The sequence below is a fragment of the Miniopterus schreibersii genome (genome assembly GCF_964146895.1).
Source record: "Miniopterus schreibersii genome assembly, chromosome: 12".
Taxonomy (NCBI): Eukaryota; Metazoa; Chordata; class Mammalia; order Chiroptera; family Miniopteridae; genus Miniopterus; species Miniopterus schreibersii.
Genome location: NC_138112.1, coordinates 40,564,919 through 40,587,139, shown reverse-complemented (window position 1 = coordinate 40,587,139; position 22,221 = coordinate 40,564,919). Strand labels below are relative to the sequence as shown.

The 22,221-nt window shown below is 44.7% G+C and overlaps 1 protein-coding gene across 6 annotated transcripts in view; it reads left to right on the top strand.

Annotated features, from left to right (window-relative positions):
• The first annotated feature begins 307 nt into the window (after positions 1-307).
• DENND2B (DENN domain containing 2B) overlaps positions 308-22,221 on the top strand; it is a 136,068-nt gene continuing 114,154 nt past the window's right edge. Inside the window, exons 1-3 of one of the 6 annotated variants that reach the window (XM_081154154.1) lie at positions 518-670; positions 12,011-12,153; positions 16,333-16,476. The gene's annotated coding sequence lies outside the window, so the exon portion shown is untranslated. Of the gene's footprint in view, positions 326-517; positions 671-12,010; positions 12,154-16,332; positions 16,477-22,221 lie in introns of those variants that run through there. The other 5 variants (XM_081154153.1, XM_081154152.1, XM_081154159.1 and 2 more) reach the window with 5 other exon arrangements.

Sequence of the window (22,221 nt, the reverse complement as noted above, 5' to 3'; positions counted from 1 at the left end):
CCCTGTGCTGCTGCTGCGGTACCAAACAGAGCTGCTTTCAGTGTCTCTTTGGGTCTTGCAGGGCTCCCCGGCCGAGGGCTGGGAGAAGGAAAGAGCCCACAGGCCGGTTGCGGGCCGGCAGGCTGTCCGGGCGGTTTCCCCCTCTCCAGGCTCGGCTTTTTTCGTGCATACCAGCACAGCCGCTTTTTCCCTCCAGTGATTGAAACCATCTGGACGCGGGGGGCGGGGGGGGGGTGTCACGTGTGCATGAGAAAATGACATAAAGTTTTAGACCCCCTTGCGCTTTGCTCCAGACCCAGACAATTCCTGGCCGGACGGTCCCAAGGTGAGGGCCGTGGGGTTTAAGAGCCAGCTCCCCACGCCGCCCACCCCCAGCACCCGCGTCGCTCGCGCGAGCGCCCCGCCCCCCGCGCCCGCGCGCGGGTTCCTGCCTCCTGGAAGCGCGCCCCCCGGCCGGGCGCCGCAGCCCACCCGCTCCGCCCGGGTGGAGGCACACCTCCTCCACGCCCTCCGCGCCGAGCCGCGCGCCCTCCCCTTCTCGCCGCAGCCCCGCCGGGTGCGGATGCTCGCCGGCCGCCCGCCCGCCCTCCGAGCAGCTCCTCCTCCGGGCTGCGCGGCTCCAGCCGAGCCCCTTTCAGTGCAAACGGCCGGCCCGCTGGGGAGCTCGGAGGTAAGTGCGTCCGGCCGCCCCCGGCTCTTCCCGCCCGCCGGCCGGCCGGCAGGGAGGCTGCTGCTCGCCCCCGTGCCCGCGCCCCGGGCCGGGTGGCGGGCCGGAGGGTGCGGGTCCGGCTCTGCCCTGCGCGCGGGCGGCTGCGGCCGCCGCGGGGTTCCTGCTATTCCCACCCCTGGCCGCCGCGGGGTTCCAGCTCCGTGAGTGTGCAGCCCGGCGCCCCGGCTCCGGGGGCCTCTGCAGGCACCGAGGCGCAGCGCGGGCTGCGGGGACTGCCCCCGGGGGGTCTGGGCAGGCCCTGCCTTCCCGCCGGCCGGGGCTGCGGGTGGGGGTGGGGTGGGGAACTTCCAGACGGGGGCCCGAGGAGGTGCGGGGCTTCGGTGTGCGGAGAGCTGCCCGCAGTCGGGCGGCCCCGGACGTGGGCTCCGCGAGCGGCTTGGCCCCTGGACATGCCCAAGCTGCTCCGCAGTGGCCGTGGAGGCTTCAGTGCGGCTCCGTAAAGAAAACACTCACTGAACTCAGACAAAGGGAAATTAACTTTGTACTCTATATACAAATTAAACCGTGTTTATAGGGAATGATTACCTTTCCTCTTTGCCCATCTTCTTAAGTGTACTAACTATTAAAGATACATATTTTTTTAAAGTGGCCCGAGACTAAGGGAGCACACGTGAGCCATCCTTTATGCTGCCTTACAAGAACTTAGTCATTTAGTAGAGTTCAGAGACTGAACGTTTTCAAGTGTTTCTGAAGAGATTAGTGCATTTCCTGGGATCTTTGTATGAATGTGGTCTATATGACTTGCCTGTGACTAAAACAACTTCTTCACTAAGAGAGAGAATTTGCCTCGTTGCTGCGGGAGTCCAGCTTTTGCAGGTGTTTCTGCTGCCTGGGCCGCAGGGGCTGGGGAAGGGTGAAGAGGTCATTCATTATCCGGCCTCCGGGACTGTGTTGCTGGCTATCTCAGGTCAGGGCCAGGGGTTAGAACCCAAGTGAGTGCATTCCTGGGTTTTTTCCTTCCATGTAATATTCTCAGAAGGTGAATCCCTTCATTGATGGGATTCTTTAGAAGTAAGGGTTTCTAAAGGATCAGAAATAGTTTATGTTCCAGAAAGCTAACCAGAGGTAGAGAGCACATTGTTCACAGTCTGTCTTCCATGCCCGTTGAATGTATGGAGTGAAGTAAAGGTTTTCCGCATCCTTGATAGACAGCTTCGAGGCAACTCTGCCTTCAGAGTATTTTTTATTGAACACTTAGATTGTGATTGGCTCGATAATTAGTAAACATTTTATTCTTGGGTTTGTGGACTCATTGGGGAAAGAGGAATGACACACAAGAGAAGAATAGCAGTTTCAGATTAGAGAAGCTCAGAGGAGAAAACACCTATGAGCCCGGGGGGCTTCATAGAAGAGAAGGGATTTCCTTTAGGCCTTGAAGCAAAGTGTGGTTCAGAAACTAGCGGAGAGTTGCTGGGGAGTTTTCAAGAGAATGGAGAGTAGACCATTTGGACTGGAGCTAGGAAGAAAAGTAATACTGAGCACCTACTCTGTGCCACGTGCCGTGCCCGCTCTTTCCTCTTCCAGCGTTGTGAGGTAGGCGTGTTATTCTTGTTTTAAAGAGAGGGACTTCTTGTGTGAAAGGAGATCAGACGGATAAGTAACCTGCTCCAGATCACACAAGCAGTAAGTGGTAGAGCTGGAATTCCAGCTCGCCGATGTCTGACTCTAAAGCCTGTGCTTCCACCCTGCCTTCCACACGGGCAGTGGAGGTCCCGTGGAAGCAGACCCGTGGTCATCTTGAATTCTGGCTCAGGAGCTGGAACTGGATCCTGCGCACATTGTCTAGCTTTTAGAGATTTAGGAGAGAAGGCGTGATGGGCAAAGCAGTGTTTTTAGAAGATTAATGTGACATGTGTGTTCAGGAATGTGATAGGCTCATCGCAGGTAAGGTGTAGTTCTTAATTAGGAGGTTAAACAAAAGTGAACGTCGCCAAGATACCTGGATGTTTAAATCCCTGCCCCGTTTATCTGTCAATAGCTTGGTTCATGGGGTAAGAACTAGTCTCACTGACCGTAGGGCTACTGGGGACCAGAAAAGAGCTGGATACGACCAGGGGAGCACTGAAATGGAATATGTATGTGGAGCCACACAATTGGTGGTTTGTCCTTTATGTTCCCCACATGTTTCGCAATGCTTTGGTGAAAGTTGTTTTCTCTCATGACTACCCAGGGACCCAGGGACAGAGATCAATGTTATAATTTGCTTAAGAGCCTTTACTAAGTAGAAAAGTTGAGCTCCAAACCAGGGCCTCTGCCCTAAAGATTTAAGTTGAGGTGCCCCTTTCCCCCCAAGCTCCCTTGTTTCTTAAAAATGCTAAATTAAAAAAAACAACACCTTGGCACTGGCAAGGTAAAAATGAATTGAGATTACCTTTCTTAATAATTAGGATAAAATGTACATTTATTTCATTTTTTGTTATGGATGCTTTTGAAAGTTACTGTGTAGGAATTTGGAAGGGCTATGAAAGGGAGAATTTAGAAATGAGCAAACCTCTTTCTACCCTTCCACACTTCTTACCAGTTAATTGTGTTGTGTGTACATACAGCTCGGGAGATTACAGGACGTTGAATACCCAAGTTTATAGCCAAGCCCTTTGATTCTCAGCAGATAATGAGCTCAGGAAGGGCGGCAGGGGGTGGAGCCATTTGCTAGAATTGTCTCCCACTTTGTGTACTCTACATTTTTTGCTCTTCCTTGGCGACCTCTAGACCTTTTCCTCTGAACTTGTTAGAGCTCTGAAGACTTGGTTCTTAGGCCAAGGAATGTCAGTTAGTAGTAGAAAGTTGCTCAAAAAAGGGATAGGCAGAAAAATCAAGTTCTTCTACTAGAGAAGTTTTATTCTAATTAATATTAGAGTCAACAATGCTTTTTTGTAAAATAAAAAAAAAAGCAAAACCAAAATATGACCCCAGTTTTTCATACCAATTTTTAACCTTTAAGAGCCTCTAACTGGAGAGCTTGCCCTATTAAATGGTGCTTTGATTTGTGAAATTCTCACCAGCATCTCTAAATATGTCCGGGTGACCCAGCTTGGGTTTTGGACCACTGAGGAATGTGGCCTCTCAGAGTAGGGGACTTAGAGTCCAAAGATATGGGTTAAAGTTCCAGCTTGGCCATTTCTTTAGAAGTTTTTGGGAGTCTGATGTTGGAGGACTCTCTTAGCTCAATTTTTCTAGTTTTTTTAGATCAGGGTAATCCCCTAGGACCAGATGGGTTTTATGCCCTGATTAGTCCCCCGATTCCTTTTCCTATTTTGTATGTGATATCATCTAAAAGCCAATTTGTTTTTTCTGTAGCCTCTAGTTATAGATCAGGAAGGAAAACGATCTAGGGTTTCCTCCAGAGAAAGGCATAGCTGATTGTTAGTCCATTGGTGATCTTTTGGTATGAGTTCCAGTGAGAATGCTCTTGAGGTTAGTTCTGAGAGTTGGGGGTCTCAAAAGGGACTTTCGCAATTCTCTTACTTAAATGTCAGAGATGTTTGGTTGCATTTTTGGCTCATTGCTTACTCACACAGTTGTTAATGTTTTTATATTTGGTAAGCATTTGTAATTTTTATAGTAAGGAGTGATTTTGATTTTTTTAAGATAACGAAAAGGTAGCTTAGAAAAATAGAACTGGAATATCCTTTTGATAGATTTAATTTCCTAGTATAGTAGAACCACTTTACTATTTTTACCCACTCCACCTCCAAATATCTTTCAATCTCTCTCAAGAGATTTCACAACTTGATTAAGAAACGTTTTCTGACTTTCCAGACTGATCATAGATTATCTCCTTGTACTTAGCCTAAGTTTTCTTTTAGTGTTTCTTAACTTTTACTCTTTTCCCATCCCTCTTCAATGCACAGATTTTCACAGTGTGAACCAATTGTCTTTCCTGGATCCCAGTGGCTACACCACGTGTACAGATTGTCCCTTTCCATACCCATACTTCCACTTCCCTTCCTCTACACAAACAGAAGTTTCTCCATTTTTCTTTATAAATCTTACTTTTTAGACCTATGATGTTACTTGTTGCTTTGTGTTGTTTTATGCTGGAAGTCAATATTAGATATGCTGGCAATTAGAGCTTTCAGATCAAAGGGAGCCATTTGGAAATAAAATGTGCCCCCCCTTCAGCATGAGTAATCGTGGAACATGTGTAAACTCTGGAGATGATTTTTTTTCAAAAAATTATCATCAAAAGAATTTTGCCCAAGTCCTTTAAGGGCTTAAAAAGAATCCAGCCTTTGCAAGATTGCACTAAAAGTAACAGACTAGTCCAATTAAGGCCTCTCTAGAAGTGTGGGAATCATTTGTTTAAACTGGACTTTAGATTCCCCAAGTGAATGTGATAGGAATAGTCTGCTTAACCCTTTGTTAACAGCACAAGAAATAAAACCTTTTTTAATGCACCTCTTGTGATGAAGGGCCATCGTGGTTAGAATATGCTGATTGTCAGTATTCTCGGCATAGTCAGGCAACTACTTTGAATGGGAAGTGTCAGTATTGGCGCTTTTTGTCTTTCTTTGAAGTTGGGATCTTGAATGTTAATTTAGCTAAGGACAAGTTTGAATCTAGATATTTGTGGATATTTCCCCCCCCCCGTTCTCCCTATTCTTCCTCTTCCCCAAGGCTAACTGGAGCGGGGTAGAAGGTGCTTCTGATCAAGGAGTCAGTGTCCTGGGATGTTCCGTCAGACACTAGTCTCCAAGGAGGCGCTCTGTGTTGCTGTGATTTATACACTATTGTTTTCTTTCTTCTGTTTTCTCTCTCCCTCTTTTTTTCTTTTCTTTTCTTTTCTTTTCTTTTCTTTTCTTTTCTCTTCTCTTCTCTTCTCTTCTCTTCTCTTCTCTTCTCTTCTCTTCTCTTCTTTTCTTTTCCTCTCTCTCTCTCTCTCTCTCAACATTTATTGAATGTCTGCTGTGGAAAAATCACTGGGCCAGTGCTTTCAAGCATTTATTTGTTCTCATTACTTTTCCAGTAAACATGCTTCATTTTAGGTGTTTGACAAATCGATGTGTGAGTAATGTTAAGAAATGAGGTGGAAAATTATTTTTGGATATGGCTGTTGGATACCACCTGATTCACACACTGCTGTTGGGAAGTGGCTGTTTATACATCACTTTGGCTATTGCTCTAGGTGCTGAGACGACCCCTAATAAGGAGGTTCAACATGTGGAGATACATTTTCTAGTGAGTGAACAGGGCCCAGCCCGTTATTTTTCCTATTAGTTGTGTTAAGTTACACTTACTGTTGTCAGGACCTCCACTTAACATAATACACCCTGCATTAGAAAACGCCCAATGTTATAGTAAGGACGGCCTGGAGAAGTTTTCCTGAATGTCTGGTCTTGTCACTTGAGCCAGGGACTGATAGAGTCGAGGTGCTTAGACCCAGAGGGTTTCTACACAAGCCAGAGTGATCCGAACACTAGTTGCAAGTCCAAGGGAAATGCAAGTTCTCTTGAAAATTGCGTACTAGCATGGGGAGGGAGGAATAAGGCTTTTTGCTTCTTGGTGAACACTAGAATCTGTACACAGAGACTTAGAGATGAAGAAAGCCCAACTTTAAATGAATATTTCATGTTGTGGGGTTAAGGAGAGCATGGAAAAATGGGATTTAAGGTCAGAGTATTTATTTGGATCCTTAATGTCTAATTAATCAGAGGTATCAGTTGTGAGGGTTCTGTTTTGCTATTTTTCCCCACATCTGTGTTTTGACAGGTCATTGCCTTGAATTAGAGTAGTATTTAGGAACAAAGCGTTTATATAGGAAGTGATGACGGAGTCATGGGAGATGAACAGAAGCCACTTTATACCTTATTTCAGATGGACCATTTTAACACCCCCCCATAAGTAGATCAGTGGTCAGAATTAATAAGCAATAACTTTGCAGGAAGGTATTGGTAAAATAACATCTAGCAGCCTTTGTCTATTCCAGGATTAGATTTCAGCAGTAAGGCCAATTTTGGAGCAGTGTCCTGTGTCCAGTTCTGCCCACACTCAAGTCGCCTACATACTTCCCATGTATCTGTCACTGTTCCTGGTCCCTGGAGGGCTAGGGGTAGATCTCAGGATATGAAACTCAGGCTTGGTTGAAGCCACATCAAGAGCTGGTCTTGGTAGGTCAGCTTTGTTTTTTGTGGTTTATCATAACCAGGATTAGGGGTGTGGGAAGATGGGTGGGTGGGGCAGGGAAGAAAAAAATAGAAGGGCCTATAGCTCTGTGGAAACTGAGTGAAGAGATGAGAAAGTTAGAACTCTTTTCCCCCCTCACTGACTGGGACCTTTGTTCTGTCGGAACTCTTATCGCTCGAGGTTGTTTTATCAATACAGTAACCAGCTGAAGGCACTAAGACTTCTGAACACTGGTGGGAGGAACCCTCCTGATGAGCCTCTGGATATGTATTTGGGTTTTTCTACCCATTAGTTTCCCTCATTTCCTCCTAAGTTTTGCTGCTGCTGCTGTTTTAGGAATAGTCTGGCTTCAGTGTCTAGATTCTTTTAGGGCTATGGGGACTGAGTGTGACATGTTGCCAGATATGAGAGACTTTTGCTCTTAGACAAATCTCCAGGAAAGAAGAGACAGAAAAATTTATACACAAAGCATAAGGATTGGGAAGTCAGAAGGAAAAATGGCTCATAGTATAACTGCTCCGGCCGGTGTGACTGTCTCTGCCAAGATGGTCCTGATAATTGGATGACGGGGAGGTGCTGAGGATATCTTATAATCCACATAATTCCATAAAGAAGAAGATGATTTTTTTAAAGAGAAATTATAGTGCATTACATTGATTTTTAAAAGAAAATTTACATGATGTATCCACAAGTGAGTGAGTGCGAACGCTCGAGTGTGTGCGTAACTCTATGCCGAGCATTGTGGTGGATCTACAAGACAAGTATGTGAAAAAAGTAGCCTGAACTTAGAACATGTAATTGTTGCCTAAAGAACTATATAAGGTGTTATGTTATCAAGCTTTCAAGTGTGAGTTACATACTGGGGCTTTGGGGCCCCAACAAGGCTTAGGACATGCAGGCTTATGGTAAAATCCGGGGCTGAATGGAGTCCTTTGGAGATGTTGGAGTGTCCCAGGGCTCAGGCATCAGCCTCCTTCTTTTCTCTGTCTGCACTTCTCTTAGGTGGTCTTATGGTTTCAAAGCACTAGGATTCATGGAGTGTTTACTCTGTGCCAGACTCTGTTCTGAGGGTTTTAGTGCACTAGTTTAATCTTCCAGACAAATGTATGATTTAGGTACTGTTATCCTCACTTAAATATGTGGAAACTGAAGTACAGAGAAATGAACTTTCTTGAGATCACACGGCTCATAAGCTGAAGAGTCAGGACGTGAACCTAGGCAGTTGATTCAGTATCTAAATGTTTTACTGACCTGAGCCAGGTTAGAAAAGTAAGGGTAGAAGAGAATGCCAGAGTAGTGTGAAACTAGTGATGAAGGGCGTGGGGAGGGGCAGAGGAGCAGATGGAGACTGAATAGGAGCAGCTTCCGAGAGGCGGCCTGATCTCTGTGTCAGAGGAGCCGCATGGTGGCCGGGGAGTCTGGCATCCAGGACCCCATCTTGCACTGCTTTTTTTTTTTAAGGACATGAGGCCTATGGAAGCAAAACTTGCCTCCTGGGCCCACAAATGCTTTGGATGGATGGGTGGTGCGAAAGCTCAGGGCAGTTGATGTGGTCCACATAAGTTTTCAACCAGTGCTGATAAGAATAGATAGATATAGCCCTTACCAAGCCAGTTAATTGGCACAGGGTGTGGTAATTTAAGTTTTTTTTCATCCTCAGGAATTGTTTTCTACCTCTAAGGAAAATCTTTAAAGGTCAGCATGAAAGTGAGAACACAAACATTTAAATAATATCTCATACTGGATCTGAAAGTTTGAGTTGCAGAAAAAGTCCTGGAGCATTCAACAAATACTTACTGAGCAGGGCCTGCTAAATACTAGATACTATCCTGAGTACTGGAACTTTAATCTTTTGATTGTATTGCAGCAAATGTTATTAATAGATTATTAACATTTGGTTCTTTCCCATGTTAAGGTTTTTTTGCCCCAAAGGCTATATAGCTCGGTCTATAAATGCTCAGTTAGTTCAAACTGTTTAGTTACGATTGCGTTCACTTGTCGAATGTTCACTGTGTATGAGACCATGCGCTGAATGCTGGGGCAGTTTTGCAGATGAGTAAGAATTGGTGACTGGAATTTGCCAGGGAGATGTGGCAGCGTTCCAGTTTAGCCAAGAGGACAGTGTGGGCCGCAGTAATGTATTCTCCTTTACTTCTTTTGCCCACACTGAGCCCTTCCCTCTCTCCCCTTCCCCCTGTCGCCTAACCTCATCTTTAAATTTTAAGAGAAATGAAAATTAGCTCCTTTGCATTAGGTGTGGGAAGTTCCATTAGGGCAGCATTTTCCTGAGGAAACCTTTAAGTTTGAAATGTTTCCAGGAGAATCTCTCCTGCCTGTGTAATCCCAAAGAAGACCTCTCCATGAGACCTTTCCTCCTGCCTCTGAGAGTTGTTTTGTCTGCAGCATGGATACGGGGCATGCAGTATTCTGTATTTCTCTGGCTCTTCATTTCTGCCGGCTTCCCTGGCCTTCCCTGGGGATCCTGGGAGGGGCACGGTGTCTTGTTCTCTTAGAATGAATGAGAAGGAGGCAAGCAGGGTAAATTCTCCCATCATTTGGAAAGGCGGCTGCTTAGAACAAAAGAGGAAAAAGAAGATAGATACAGAGGAGGGGTGTTTTATGGAGCCCTTGGATTGCCAACTGTAGGGAGGTTGTTTCCCTTTGCTTGGCACCTGGAGCCAGCTTGTACACTGTCGGAGGTTTACTCTGCTTTCTTTGTCTCTTTGAGCTCCTTTAATAGGAAACTACAGGATGTGAAATTATCTTCAACTTTAAATTGGTTCTTTCAAGATTTTAATTTATGCACTGTAGTACACTATAAAAAATAAGAAGCTTCACTTTCCCAACATCCAGAGGTCAGTGGTCACAGTTCCTATCTTAGTGTGTCTTCTTCTGGATCCTTCTTTAGTCATATCTATGTGCACATATGTGTTCTCTTTACCAAACCAAGATCACACTGTTTTTCATTCTACCTTATTTTAAAACATACTGTTTTTCATTCTACCTTATTTTAAAATTATCTCAATTTTTCTAGTTCAGTAGCTTTTCATTACAACTTTTCTAGTTCAGTAAATTTGTATTATAACCATATTTCAGATTTCCCATTGACTCCCAAGTGTCCTTATTGATTTTCCCCCCCATACCAACATTGAACTCACAACCATGCACGATATCTGGTTGTTGTGTCCCTTAAACTGCTTTATAAAAACAATTTTTTTAAATCCTCACCTGAGGATATGTTTTTCATTGATTTTTAGAGAGAGTAGGAGGGAGGGAGGGAGGGGGTGGAGAGAGAAACATCGATGTGAGAGAGAGACATCAGTTGGTCGCCTCCTGCACATGCCCCGGGGATGGAACCTATAACCCAGGTATGTGCCCTTGATCGGGAATTGAACCTGTGGCCCTTTGGTGTGCAAGCTGACACTCCAGCCAGGGCACCCTTAAACTGCTTTTAATCTAACCCAGTCCTTTTTGTATGCTACTGTCTTATTGAAGAATTATTCGTAATAGGTACTGTTAATTGAGGGCAGACTCTGTGACCTGTGTACTGCCACAGGGTTCGTACATGTCATTTCATTTAATACTTGCAACAACAGTGAGAAGCATGCTTTAGTGTTCTTTATTTTTGTATACTCTCAGGTGGGATCTCAGGTATCCCCAGAGCTTTGACTATTTCCTTTATGTCAGAGATACATCACCTGTATCTCTCTTGAGCCAAATGACCTGAGTTCAAATCCTATTTCCACCACTTATTATATGTGATCCTGGACAGATCGCGTAACCTCTCTGTGCATCAATTTCCTTAATAAAATGGGTTAATAATGGTGCGTACCTCATAAGGTCTTTGTGAGGTTAAATGAATTACTATATGTAAAGTACTTAGACGACCTGGCCGCAGTAGGGCATATGTAACTATTGCTGTTGGGCGGCTGGATGGCCCACAGGCCCCTCAGGCTTTCCACGTTCAATACTTAGCTCCGCGAAGCTGCTCTTCCTTCTCGTGTCTTCACCAGCCCCTTGAATGATGCCAGAGTCATCTCCGATGTCTCCTTCTCTCTCGGTAATCACACTCATAAAGTCGCGTCGGTTTCATTTCCCCAAAGTCCTCCTTGCTGTCTTAGTGCCTCCCACCCAGTTAGAGCCTTGACCACCTTTTTCCTGGAATGCGGCTTTAATGCCCCTGCATGTTCTTCACTCAGTCTCCCTGGCTGCTTGCAAGAGTGAGCTTTGTGCATTACGGTTTAATCAGAATTCCTTGCTAAAAGAGTAGCTTTTCTAAACTACAGTGTAATCACCGTACGTCTTTTTATGAGGAATAACATACAGTAAAGTGCACAAATATTCAGCATATATCTTAAAGGATTTCCACATTTGTATCCACCCACGTACCCACCACTCAGATCAAGGTATAGAACAGCTCCAGCTCCCAGAGGCTTCCTTCCTTGCTTCCCAGATAGTATCTGCAGTCCGGTCCTAGCCACTCTCCTTTACCTTTTGTTTTGCCTTTTCTTGCTCTTCATGTAAGACAGTGAATCACAAAAGCTCTTTATCGAATCTTCTGCAGGGTAAGTCCAAACTTATTTGATGTTCAAAACTCTGTCACCTGGCTTTTTTTACTTCAGGTCCTTGACCCACAGCCTGTCCTTCCCACCTTACTGAAATTGTGGGCAGTTTACCGACACAATAAGCTCTTTCCCTTTCTTTTCTTTTTCTTTTTCTTTTTTCATTTGATGTTCTTTTGGCCTTCTGACTTCATTCCCTGGCAAATTCGCCCTTCAGGATTCAGCTCCAGGCTGAATCAGGCCTGCTGTGCACCCTGGAGTCATGATTATGACAGAAGTCACTTATTTAAGTGTTTTTCTCCTCATTGTGTTTAAGAGACCATGAATGAGGCATTCCCCTCCTTAGTTAGTTGAATTTTACACAAGTAATTCATATTCTTTCTAGAAAAATTAGAAAACAAAAACAAACCAGAAAAACACCCACAATCCCACTATACAGAGATGACCAAGTTTTACATATACACTAAAATATGTAGCAACACTATAAAATAAACAAATATACATTCACAAAGATACTAAATATTTATCTACTTTATTATTTTCCCCTTTTGCTATTATAAAAACACTGATGAACTTCCTTATGCCTATATTTTAGTGCAGTTCCTTGATGGTCTTTGGAGGATACATTCGTAGAAGTAAAATGGATAGATGAAAGATATGAACATTTTCAAGGGCTTTTGATGCGCGTGGCCAAACTGCCCTCCAGAAAGTCTTGAACCTGCGTACACTTCAGCTAGGGTGAGTGAGAGTGCCTGATTGTGGCCTTCCCTGCCAGACCAAAAAGAATGAAAATAATATTTGCAAACTGATAAGATAAAAATGGTATTGCATTGCTATTTTAATTTGTATTTCTTTGATTGCTGAGATTTAATCTTTTCTCATATGTTTAATGCCACATAATTTGTATTTCTTTTGTGATTTACATGTTCATGTATTTTCATATTTTATTTTTACTGATTTTACCAATTCTTTTAATATTAAGGATATCAACTCATGGTATATACTACATATATTTCCCTCAGTTTGTAATTTATCTTTTTACTTTATTATTTTCCATGTATAAACATTTTTAATAATTTAATGTAGTGAAATTTATTAGCCTTAAACAATTTTTCTTTTACCTGTGGTGTCATTCTTAGAACAGTCTTCCCTCAGCAAGATTAAGATAAATACCCATTATGTAGTCTTCTACCTCTTTTCTGATGTCATTGTTTTACTTAAATCTTTACTCAACCTGGAATTTATTGTTATGAAGTAATAGTAATGATACTAGCTAATATTTTTGAGTGCATGCTATAGGCAGACACACGCTTTACATGTACTGACTCTAATACTTGCAACAAACCTGTGTTGTAGGCACTGTGATTTTCCCTGTAAATTGAGTTGTATTCATCTCTTCATGATTTAGCATGAACCTTACGTGTTTACTATTTCTTTCGCAACCTCTGCTTGCATAGTCATTATGATGGTCTGTTTCATCTTCTTGAGAATTAATGCCCGCCATTTTGTAAATTTTACTTATATATTTATTGAGTATTTTAAAAATTTATGTGTATATATTTATGTATAATAGCTATACTGCAGAGAAGTATCATAGGTTGACCAAGAAAAGATTTTCAAGCATAAATATTAGGATAAAATTCTGAGAAGGAAGTAAAAAGAATTAGAATTCAAGGATAAAAAAATGGTATAAAATTTCATGATTTTTAAAATGGATGATGTATTTTAAATCACTGTGGTATTTATTTATTTTTAGCCTCATCTGAGGATATTTTTTCCATTGCTTTTCAGACAGAGTGGGAAGGAGGGGAGGAGGGAGGGAGAGAGAGAGCGAGAGAGAGAAACATCAATGTGAGAGACACAGCGATCGGTTGCCTCCCACACGCACCCCAACAGGGGCTGGGGATCAAGCCTGCAACCCTGCGACCAAGGCATGCACCTCTGGCTGGAATTGAACCTGGACCCCTCAGTCTGTGGGCCGATGCTCTAACCACTGAGCAAACCAGCCAGGGCCACTGTGGTATTTAGATTTCATTGGATTTATTTGGATTCATTTAAGAAAATAATGCAGTAGTTTTATTTTAAAATGTCCATATGTATAAAATGCCAATATTAAGTGTATCTCTACTGTTTATGATACAAAAATTTAAATGTTAACTTAAATGTATGGGGAGGAGTGCTGGTTTTGTAAAAGCTGTTTAGGGCACTCCTGCAGACAAGCATTGACAGTGGACTATGGTGTAGGGGCTCGACCAGCAGAAAGGGGAAATGAGGGAAAGATGCGCAGGGAGCCCCGGAGTCGGAAACGCAGCTGGAGGAGGCGCTGTGGAGCTGACGCTTGACGGACTGTTGGCTCAGCAAAATAGAGGTGGAAGGGCATGTCAGGAAGAGGGAACAGTGCATGCCGAGGGCCCAGAGGTACAGAAGAACACAAGAACTTTGGGGGAGATGGCAGGAGTGGCAGGAGCAGATGGTGATTTACAGCCAGCCTGGCAGTGAACTCTGATGGCCCAGAGAGGAGAGGCGGTGGTGGTGTCTCTAGAGGATTCTCTTGCCATGGGCCACGGGTGAGATAGTGAGGAGAGCGATGCATTAACGGTGCTTCCTCCCCAGTGATGGTTTCCGTGTGAATAATCTTCTGGACATTCTTACAAATGTAGAGACTGTATCTACATCCCGCTAGGCGATGATAACGAGGCCCAGCGAAGGTCTGTTCCTCTTACGGGGTTCCTACCTTAGCAGCAGTGGGCAGGTTAGTGCTGGAGTCTAAGGTTCGTTCCACCCTGGCCGTGTGTTCGGGTGAGGCCCACAGTTTGTCATTAAAAAGGGTCACTACAACTTTAAAACCAAACTTTTAGATCCTTGGGCCAATAAAGGATGATTTTTCCTCTGATTTGTGCATTGGTTTACATGAAAAGCTTTTATAAAATTCTGCAAATTGAATCAAACTTAATATATACACTTATTAAATCACCTTACTATGAAGTATTCATCTATATGAAACTTCCACGGTCCCAGGAAAGGTGGCATGTAAGGTCACTCCTCTGGTGCACCTGGTCCTGGGAATTCTTTGCCTTTCATGGTAGATAGGCTTCTATGAACAGGGGTCAAAACAGGAGTCTGTAAAGTAAGACCCTGCAGTCCTGAAAAATTGATTGTTCTTCTTGCCTGTTTGGAACATTTGTTGAGGAAAGTGCGATAGAGCCGTGGTTCAGTGTTTGCATAGAGCAGACTGAACGAACTCCAAAAGGCAACCGTCAAGGGATTGATGCGATACCACGCAGAAACACGAGTTGGTGAGACAAGCGGTTTTTCCACATTTTAATATTTTCCAGGATGACACGGGCAGCCTTGCCCTTAGAGAACCCTGAGCCACCTAATAATTCATTCTCGCAGGCTCTTGAGAGGGCGAACTGGGAGATTTGTACCATTAAATAGATTTCCTGGGCCTTTCCTAGGAGAGCCTGGAAAGGAATTGAGGACAGGCGTGGGAATGTGACAAGGAAGGAAAGGTAAGGAAAGCTTCGTGGCTGATTCCTTGTGGGAAAATGTTGTGCTTGGTTTCATAACTTCCACCTCTGTTTTCGAAGAAGTTTTAGAAAAGCTTAGCTCTTGGGGGACAACAGTAGAAAATGTGTCAAGGAAATACTGAGTCAGTATAGGAGACCTACTGTGTGCCATTCACTGCTTTCATAAATCTCACTAATTGTCTCAAAGAGGAAGAAATCATGACTCAGAGAAATCAAGTGACTTGTCCAAGATCCAGAATTTGAACCCGGGTTCATTGGATTCCAAAGCCCTTGGCCAATACATTGTGATGCCTCCTTGTGCTGAAATCATGGAAAATGAGTGATATTCTGGATTAGATTAGGGAACTCATGGTATCCAGCTAACTGTTCTGAAAAACTACAAGTGTGTTTTATTTGGAGGCATTTAGGGAGGGGAGTAATGCTGGCTAGGAGAGAGGAATTGAGGGGGAAGGTACTTGGAGTTCTTCAGACTGTGTCTGTTTCATGAAAAGGGATTTTGTGCTGAGGCATCTAGTTCTTGGTGGTGATGGTTTGGAGGAGGTGGCTCCTGAGTTCATTTACTGCCAGTCATCCCTGTGAAGGAAAATGGGAGCGCCCTGACTGGTGTGGCTCAGTTGGTTGGAGCATCTGGTGCACCAAAGGATCGTGGCTTCCATTCCCGGTCAGGGCACAGACCTAGGTTGCAGGTTCGATCCTTGGTGGGGTGTGTATGGGAGGCAACTGATCGATGTTTTTCACATTGATACTTCTCTCTCTCTCTCTCTCTCTCTCTCTCTCTCTAAAAATCAATAAAAAAACCATATCATCAGGTGAGGATTAAAAAAAAGAAAATAGGAGAAGCCTAGTACACTACTATAGGGATACAGGATTTCACAAAACACTGTTTTTGTTTTTTTGTTTGAGACCACATAGGATTCCCAGATTTAAAAAATTTTCTCAAGGAAAGAGACTAAAAATAAACAAAAACTACAAACCTATGATCATCTTCACATCATATAAGAAAGGAAACTTGAAAACCAGAATAATATAAATGAAAAACCAACAAATAAATAAATTGGATAACAGGACAGCCCTTTCCAAGAAAGCACCTTATAAATTAGGTTAGATTTAAAATATTTAGAGTCAAGAAGAATTACAACATAAAAGTTATTGACGTGTTTGTCAATTTGGTAATTTTTATTTGCTAGTGCAATGTTAGGAAAAGCTGGACTGTCCGGCTTGTTTCATTCTTTATTTTTTAATCACAGTTACTGTTGACAGTCCATTTCGACAGGTATGTTGATGAAAACAGTATCAGCAATCTATGTAATTTACTCAATATGGGTTATTTTGGTGAAGGGAAGAGGAGGGGTAAGCACAGTTCTTAGGCTTTCATTTCTGTGGCCAGGCCAAGAAGAAAGCAGAAGTAGCAGCCCTGGTGTCCGACTGATGAAGGCACTGGGAAGAGGGCCCCAAGGACTTGTCTGGGGCTGAGTCCTCTGCAGGTGGGGGCGAGGACCGCACAGGACCCTTACTGCCCAAGATGGAACAGGTAGAAATTTATTTGAGAGGGATGCCGTAGATGGTAAAAAAACACACCAAAACACCAAAAAACTTTTATCATGGCCTGGACCAGTATTTAAGGGAACCATTCCTCTAAAGGAATTACCCTGTTTGGTTCTCCAAGATAATCTAAAGGCAGAGGCCCAGACAAAAGCCCATTGTTTTCTCCAGGGCAGCTGTTTATTGCATTGGTGCTCAGGAGGGGTGTGGGAAGCCCGCAGGACTGTGGCCTAGGTGCTCAGATTTGGGGGTGGGACTGCTGCCTGGTTATTTTCTCCTGAGTCCCTTTTGTGGGAATGTTGGGCAAACTGCATTTTCCTCCAAGCAGCGAAGCCTTTGCTTCACCTTCCACTTGGTGTCGGTGCCGTGGAGTTTTTGGGAAGGCTCTGAGCGCCTGGGAGCAGAAAAAAAGCCTAAAAGCAGCTTGGGAGTTTCCCAGCTCTCCTAGCCTGCCTCTCTTGTCCGAGGGAGCCTTCTGCATTTCCAGGGCTGTGCTGGGGGAAGTGTGTGTTTTGGCCTCTCTGGAGAAGGGCACTTTAGCTTGCACGGCCTGTTTACATTAGTTTGGTCCTTTCTGCTTTTGATTACAAATGAGGCCTTGGGCGGGGGATTTCCCTGTTTCCTTGGAGGTCACTTCTTCCTTTTGCCTGCTTTCTCAACCTTCCTACCTGGGGAGAGGCTGCCCTTTTCTTCTCTTTTCTTTCTTTTCTTAATACTTTCCTTGGCTTAACGTCTTTTCTCATAGGCTTTGCCTAGGGAGTGGACCAGTCACAATTAGGAAGCAATCCATCTGTCTCCTAAAATTCCCTCTTGCTGAAATCTGTGACTATTAGACCTTTCCTCATTTGCCCGTCACTGCCTTTGTTGTCAGTCCTCTCCCCTAAGAAAAGGAAGGTCTCCCAAGCCCAGAGGCTGGACTGCTTGTTGGTGCTGTGAAGCTGAAGGGGTGGTGCAGGGTTTCTTCTTTGCAGTGTGTGTTTTGGCTGCTCAAGTAGAGTGTAAACCCCTTGAGGTTAAGAGCTCCAGCTCTTTTCTCTAGTCTATAGTAAGCGTGGCATGGGAGGGGAGAGGTGGCCACCTGTGGCTGAATTTGCTGGTGGGGTTCTACCACCCTTGTTCACAGTGTCAGCCAGCCCCAGCCCTGTCCGAGGCGGACTTCAGTGTGTGGGGTCTAAGACAGTGGCTGCTTACACAGGCAAGAGAAAACCCTTTGCCCCAGGCCTGCCTCTGACCTTTGTTCTTTGGTTCATTTGAACAGTCCTGATATCAGAGCTTCTGATACAACTGAGTGACCCTGTCTGTCCTTTGAAGCCTTTTCTTTCTTAAAGGTCGCTGGAAAGCTCAGGTGACTTGCACTTGGTGGTAATAACTTTTCCATTCTCTTCATAGCTCTCATACTCTGGGAGGTTTCTCTCTGGGATAATTCAGGTAGGATTTTTTTTTTTTTTTAAACCAGTGGACCTAGTTCAGTATAGTGACCCCTTCTGTTCCTCAGCCTTCCTCCAGCTGACTGACCTTGGTGCTTTTCCAAGGGGAAGAGCCTTGGTTGAGTTCCCATGCTCTGAGGCGGTGGTTCCCTGCCTCTGGCCCATCTGCCCTCTCCTTGAGTCCCAGCATTCCCATCTCACACTCAATGGATTCCTGTCTACATCACTTGATATTTTAATGTTTCTTCTGGCTTCTGTTTGGTCAGCCCTCAGATGACAGTCTCTTTGCATTCACATTTTAACCTAGAATCCATTTTTTAAACCTCAACAATTAAAAAAAACCTGACTCCTTTGCCCCTAGCTTGTCCTCAGTTTAAGATTATATTTTTCCCCCTTTGCCACCCGTCCTCTGGCCTTTGCCGTGGCCTTCTCTTACAGTTTCCCTGTGTGCTGTGTCTGCCTCACTGCTGTAGTCCTCCCCTCCGGCGTAGATCACAGATGAAATATTTACTTAGTCTCTGCCAAACATTCTGACTGTGTTGTTTTGCTTAAGAAGACATGCAGATAAACTGTTTTGATTCTTGGTCTTAGTGCTCTAGGGCAGATGTTTCTCCTATAACGGAGGTATTGTGGTCAGTCGGAAAGAGTGCTGGGCCAGACTTTGGAGAATTGGATTCTAATCCCTGCTGTGCTACTAATTTGTGGTGTGATCTTGCGCAAGGCACATTTCTGTGTCTTAATTTCCTTTTGTCAAAAGGGACCTTATGATAAGGAAGATAGGAATCTATGGATGTGAGATGAGAACCCAGAGAATGAGCCTGGGGGATGGAGGAGAGAGTGGAGAGGCTAGAGGCAGAGAACTCATTACCTTGAGTTTCATTAGTGAAACCAGAAGACTACTCAAATCCAACTAGAGATAAAATGAATATATATAGTCACTTTGAAAAAGTATGAAATGTGATAACAAAATGATGGAATCTCTCTGACGAGGATGACTTCAGGAGATAACTGCCTTGTCTACCCCTGGGCGTGCTCTGGGTCCACACCTGTTAGCTGTCACCCTTGGGACGTGGGAGGCTTGGCCTTCTGTGGGTTCAGTTCCAGAACTCTGCCTCCCACCTTCCACCTCCTCCATAAACCCGGGAATATTTGAAACTCGGCCAGGATCTTCACCTGTCTTTGATTTCCCATCATGTGGAAAACGGTCCTTGCAAGTTGCAGTTTCCAGAAACCGTAAATGTTTGCTAACATGTCCAACTTCTGCATTTGTTGATCACTCCTTCTGTGCATGGCTGTGTTCCAATTCCTATGCCCCGGAGGTGGTGTGATTTGGTTCCAGCGAGGAAGGGGGAACATTTGGGAGATTCTTCACCAGACACTAGGAAATAAAATTAGACAAAAGAACTGAGAGATGCCCCCTTGGTGTTCATGACAGGCAGTTCTTTGAAGAAGAAACAAAGTGGTATTTTTTATTTTTTTGTTAATCCTTACCCGAGGATATTTTTTCCGTTGATTTTTGAGAAGAGTGGGGTGGGGGGGGGGGGGGAAGAGAAACATCGATGTGAGAGAGACACATTGATTGGTTGCCTCCCGCATGCTCCCCGACCTGGGGCAGGGAACGAGCCTGCAACCCAGGTACGTGCCCTTGACCTGGAATCGAACCTGAGACCCTTTGGTTCGCAGGCTGACACTTTAACCACTGAGCACACCGATCAGTGCTGAAACAAAGTGGTTTAACATCTGCATACAAAAACCATAGCCCGCACATACTATGCATACTCCCATAGGCAGAGCTGTATTTCTTCCCTATCTCTCCCTGTCCCCTCTGAAATGATTCTGGGATTTAATCAAATCTTGCCTAGTTTATACTTTGTCTTTCCAGCTAAAGATTCATTGGTTCCCCACAGTGCAGAATGAGTTGGATGAAGACAGTCTCCAAAGTCTGTTGCTGCCCTGTAGTCTTTTGTCAGGCATAATCAGCAGAAGTGTTTCTAAGTGAGTGCCGAGGGTGCCCTTTCTTTGGGGTTAGTGATAAGGACCTGCACTCACTTGGTCGCTATGCCCAACCCTGGGAGGCTCTCGGGCTGCAGAAACTTGCTAGAGAAAGTCAGGGAACTGAGTAGACTAGTTCTGGGGAGAAGAGTTATGTAATCAACTCCGTATACTTTCAGCTGGGCCGCCTTTGCTCTTCTGCAATACTTTTATTTATCTCTAAGTCCTGTGATATAAACCACAGTGCTCATTTCATATTTTTTGTAATCCATAAGCCCCAGTTCTGTCATGATTCTGCATGGTGACAGAATTCTGGGGTGGTCCCTCCCTCCCTCCCTCCCTCCCTCCCTCCCTCCCTCCCTCCCTCCCTCCCTCCCTCCCTCCCTCCCAAGAAATCGATTTGTTGTTCCACTTATTTACACATTCACTGGTTGATTCTTGTATGTGCCCTGGCCAGGCATCAAACCCACAACCGTGGCGTATTGGAACAGTGCTCCAACCAACTGAGCTATCTGGCCAGGGCCCTGGTTCCTTTCCTTTAGATAGCCAGGTATCTCCAGTTCATCCAGCACCAAGAGAACAGACAGCGAGCATTTCCTGTAGGCTCTGTAGACGTGTTCATTGTGAATGCCAACGTCATCTGGGCAAAACAATGGTTTGACTTAAGGCTTGATAAGAGTTGTGAGCTCAGGTCTGGCTCTTTGGTACTTTCCCCACCCCACTTTGTCTTAAACCAAGTTTTCCCAGGTAGATGGCCCAGTTGGTAGCTGCCAGATGGTGCCAGTGTGTCCTCCCTGCCAGCCCAGTTCTGGGTGTCATGAAGGCACTGCGTCTCGTACGGCCCCCTCAGGCAGGTGCTCTTCAGCTCCTGCTCACGTCCTCGTTAACCCGCTTCTTCCATCCTCTCTCTCTCCTACCTATTTTGCTTAGTTCCCCTGGGAAATACCCTCCTTGTCCCCTTCCCTCTTGGGCTGTGGAGTAAAAGCCAGCCCTAATCAGAGCTGATAAGCATGGCACCAAGAATCCTTCAGAAGGGAAAGTCAGACATTTGGGAATGAGATGCGCTGGTGCGAAGAATCAGTGCTATCAGCCCTGTCCTTGCGAGTACCTTTCGAAATCCCTAAAAATACCCATCTTTTAATTAACTTGTTCTTCTTCCAGGGCCACAATCTGGGATATGTAAAAATTACTTAATTTTATTCCTCTATGTTTTGTTTTACTGCTAGTGTTTACACAGGTATTTTTTGTGTCTTTATTATATGTAAACAGTCTTTTTGCCATGCTCTTCGGTAACGAGCTTATCTGGGCATCCAGCTAACATGTCTAATATTATTTCTTTGGGAAAATGTCTTCCACATCTGAAAGTGACTGATAAAGGAGAGTTTAATGAGAACACAGCCTTCGCCCTCTGGCCCCTGCTGGTGATGTTGCTGTGGAAGGGGCTCCTGTCACATGGAGAGGAAGATGAGTGCTTCCCGGGAAGGCCTGGGACTGGATCAGGAAAACAAGCCCTTCCTATTGTCTGAGTCTCTAGGCAGGTGGTAGGTGGAGGTGCTGGTGTGTGCCACGCCTGACTTGCCCAAGCTCTCCCCTCCTCCTCCCACCCCACGGTGTGTATCTCTTTGGGGGAAGCCTTTAGCGTAAAGCCTGAAGAAGTTCTTCCACTTTGAAAGCCATGATCTAATTATGACCAGACCACATTGTTTAAACATGTTGTTTAGTGGCATTAATTGAATTACCCCCCCCTATTTTGGAGTAGGAAGTAATGCATCCTCGTTGTATGCCGTATCAGGTCTTCAGTGGGAGGCATCTAGTTGGAAACCATTACGTTTCTGGGGGGACAAGTCTGCCGCCAGTTCATGAAAACTGAAGATGTCCTGTGCTCTGTGTATGAACTGCAGCATCTCCTTGTAGAGTGAACAGTTTGGGAAAATGGAACAATTTTTTTGAATAAAATTCCAAGCTCTACCAGTTCCAAGTGACTGAGAATTTCCTGTGAGCTCAGGACAGCTAATCCATACGTTTTGGCCTGGGCATCGTGTGAATCATGTAGTTCTAAACAAGTATGTCCATACCTGCTTAACTCTTTCGTTGTCTTTCTTTCTGTGGTGCCCAGAGATGGTTGGAGCTCACCTTTGGTCTTGTCTCTGAAAAAAGCGGCATGCGTTTTGATCAATGTTTGGGAATAAATCTGTGGCCACAGGGCAGGGCAAAACTAGTGCTTTCCTTAAGCAGCAAACCTCTCACCTTTGCTCCATGGGTACCAGGCTGTAAGTAACTGAACTAACCAGCTACAGACACTTATTGTGCAATTT